Source organism: Phasianus colchicus, chromosome 2 (genome assembly GCF_987193195.1).
Source record: "Phasianus colchicus chromosome 2, bPhaCol1.hap1.1, whole genome shotgun sequence".
NCBI classification, from domain to species: domain Eukaryota; kingdom Metazoa; phylum Chordata; class Aves; order Galliformes; family Phasianidae; genus Phasianus; species Phasianus colchicus.
Window position 1 is genome coordinate 75,415,038 of NC_143437.1, and position 4,046 is coordinate 75,419,083.

A 4,046-nucleotide genomic window follows, 5' to 3' on the forward strand; every position below is an offset into this window, starting at 1 on the left:
GCACTGGCCAATTATTCCATAAACAATAATTTATGTGTGCTCTCATGTTTTTCTTCAGAAAAAAAAGGATGCATTGAAAAGATTTCAAGATGGCTGATGTTAATCTGGCTGTACAATGGGTACAAACCACTGTGCTGATAACTGTAATCAAACCTCGTAATTAAATAGCAAGTGGAAAGGGTGGAAATGAGTCCACTTCGTGGTGTGAATTTTAAAGTGTGTTTCAAATTCTGTTTCCAAACATCTGCTACATGCAAGTTAATGACCAGTGGTAAAATATTTGAATAAACATATTACTTGTAACTGGATTTTAAATAAAAAATGTCTCAGAAGGTGGAATAATCTCAGTAGAAGCATGCAAGTTCTTAAAGCTCCTTGGAAAACCAAAGTCATTAATTACTGCTATAAGCTACAGAGATCTTTTGTGGTAACTACAGCTCACAACTGAAGAAATTTTAATAATTAAAATTTCAGGGCACACTTTCAAAAGTCTGAATGACAGGTAGATTTCTCAGTCCCATTTGACTATGAATGAAATCTTGTCATGTAATTCCTCCTTTGTGCTTTGAAAAGATTCTCTCCGTACATACTAATGGAAGATAAAACTGCCCATAGGCCCCAGCTGCCCAGTCTTCACTATTATCCCTCATGCAGACAATACAACTGGAAAACAACACATACAGGCTAGACTGATACCAGAACCACTGAATAATGGCTCTTGTCTGTCAAGTTTCCCCAGCCAAAAGATTAGAGCAAGGCACAGTCCAACTGGGATGCTACCCTGCTGAAGTTAAAGAACTGAAAAATGCATTTAAAAAACAGCAAGACTTAGAAGACTTAGCACTATTAAAATTAAAATGTAATCCAGCCTCTCACTAAGCTGATTAATTCCCTCACAAAAATGACATTTGAAATAATGCACCAGGGTCATTACTCTCCCAGTTAGAGGAATTACCATTTCAGATGAAGTGAGAACAGTGGGGAGAAACAGCAGTCACAGTCAGGGCAGGTGCTGCTCTTTGTGTCCAGTTATTGCAGCCATGCAGGGCACCCACAGGAGAGGAGAAGACCCAGCTTTCCTGGGGCAGCTGGTGCCTGACCATCACACATCACCATGTGGTACTCTATTTCATGTAAGAAACTGTCCTGTGCTATACAGAACAAGTCCTTCTTCTGGCTCCTTTAGCTCAGGTTCTGCTCTGGAAATGAACAAGGCCCCAGACTGACATCCCACGTAGCGCTGCCTCCAGGAGCTTCACAAGGCCCTTGGCAGGAAAGGCTTCTAGCTCTTGGTTTGCAAAAGGTGCTCAGGCTCCTTTGTTCTCCAGATGAATTGTGCCTTGTGCCACTAGCTTTTGTTGCTAGTTTTCATCATGCCAGTGAAAGAATACTTCATCTGCCAGGATCACAGCTAGTGAGCAGAAAACTAGGGCTTGGAAGTCAGCCTTAGCATGTCACACTATGATAGCTGGTGGGCATAGGACATATTGGGGGCCCAGCCATAGACTTATCTCCAGACTGATGTGATGATCTTACTATTCTCACACATCCTGTGTTCAGCTGTGTAACACTATAATGTGATGGAAAGCACAGCAATGACAGCAGGGTACCAGAGTCCCAAGATGCAGCAAATGAGGATAAGCCCAAGCGTATCAATGATGGATACAGAAACAAAGGAAAAAAGCTGCTTACCTTTGGAAGACCCCAGGTAGGCAGAGATCTCACACAGAATCACAGTATTGCCAGGGTTGGAAGAGACCTCAAGGATCATGAATCTCCAACCCCCCTGCCACAGGCAGGGCTACCAATCATCCCACCTAATGCTAGACCAGGCTGCCCAGGGCCCCATCCAATCTGGCCTTGAACACCTCCAGGGATGGGGCATCCACAACCTCTCTGGGCAGCCTGTTCTCCAGCAAGACACGCTTACCTCTACTGCCAACCCTTAAAAGAGGTCTGGAACATGGTCAATCCTGGCTCCACCCCTTCTGGTCACTCAGGTGCATGGCCTGCCTTCCCACCAGGTGCTCAATCACTGGTTCAGGCCATGACTTAGCATTTCTGCTACAAGCTGGCAGCCCCAGGGCTCAGCTCTGAAGAGATGGGATTCCCCCAAGCCTTGAGGCAGTGGTACAGGGTGGTAGCACACAGTGATGTTGTTGTTGTTCTGACAGAAGGTTTGGGTTACAGTTCTGACTGCATGTTGTTACCTGATCCTTAGCCAGCTGTTCATGGGGCAGCCACATAATATTGGGGTGTCTTGAAGGGCATCCCCCATCCCTGTTTTCACTAGAGACTCCCTAACTAGAACAACCGTGTGTTGTCTGCTCCCCAGAGCAACTAGAAAGTCCTTAGAAAATGATAAGAAGACTCCTGCCTCCAAGAAAACACATAAGGCTCATTTTGGCTAGTTGATCAAACGGAGTTTCTCCCACGAGTCTTTTTAGGGTGCTGTGAGTGTTGATATGTGCCCTCACAAACATAGAAATCAGCTTAGGAAACATGCCTGGAAACCCAACCCGTGTAAAATGCATATAAATGATGAAGGGAAAAAAAAAATCTTCTCTACTTGTCAGAGAGATTTATAGACAAAAATTGTGTGTTTAGCTTAGAGGGAATTCAGAGAAGAAAATGAAAGGAAAAGTTAATGGTAATGACAGTTTGAATTACTTGAACAAATACATTCTAAGAAACGCAACAGAATGCTGGAGTTGTGAAAGTCTCTAGCCTCATGGATCTTTCCATTTTATTTGGATTTTTGTTATGATATCAATTCATTTCAATCATGAAATTTTAAATCTTTACTATTAAGGTGCATAATGACCACATTTTATAGGTAAAGTTGTGAGGAGACTCACATGTGCCTCATACTGACTGTAACTGCAATTGCCTCCAAATAAAAGTACCTATATTTTGCCAGCCTGTTTCAGGACAGAAAATGGGAAAGGTGGAACTATTCAACAACTAGGTGGGGAGACACGACACTCTTTAAAGAGCTAGACAAGTGAAAGGCCATGTAATTGCAGGAGGCAGAGGTCTTGGTTAGCACACCTTGCTGGGTTGCTAGATGCTTGGTGCAGTGCTCAAGCAGACTTTGTAAGACTGCATGAGAAGGTCTGATTGGGTCAGATCTGGAGATCATAACCAGCTTGGACAGTCCCCCCAGTTGTGACCATGATATGGATCCAAACCACTACCTTGGAGAAGGTAGATAACAAGGACATTTCCTCAACTCATGGTCCCACACACTATGTTCCCGTGGGCATCCTTTCTTTGTGGGGTCAGTGCTGCCAGATATCTGTGCTCTTCCTCAAAGTCAGTGTGTGGAAAGAAAGGCTTCTTTTTCCCAGGGGCAGGGATTGCCATGGAAGAGCTCAGTGCCTCGGTGTGATGGCTGTTTGCAGGACATTGCTGCCAGATCCCTGTCACATCAGACCTGCCATGCCTACCTGTGAAAGCCCAGGGGAAGAGGAGGAGCCCTTGCTTCATAGGGTTGGCCAGTTTGAAGAGCAGATGGTATATAGCACAGAGAGCAAGAACAGGATTGAAATGGGAGGACTTGCTGATGACATGCAGCCAACTGGCCTGCCTCAGGCTCTCAGGCGCTCTGTGCCCTACATGATCAAAGAAGTGAAAACCATGTAACTCAATTTTGAATGGAGCTATTAGATGGAAATTGCACTTTGCTGAGCTGCCCAAAGCTCTCTCTGGCATTTGTACAGAGCTGGGCTTGAGCATGAGCTCAGTGCGTCATGTGTTACCTCGGCAATGCAGTAAGGCCTGGCATTGAGGCGATGTGGCCCAGGGGTGATGTTGCCCCTGGCCTCTCTTCCCCAAACTCAGCCCTCCCACAGGAGGGTTCACAGAATCACAGAATTGCCAGGGTTGGTAGGGACCTCAAGGATCATGAATCTCCAATCCCCCTGCCACAGGCAGGGCCATCTGTCCTCACCATCCTCAGGCTGAGCTTAGGAGGACACAGCTTCCATAAAAAAAAACAAAGAAAAAAGGAGAAGAGAAAGAGGCAAGACATGGAAACAACTCCC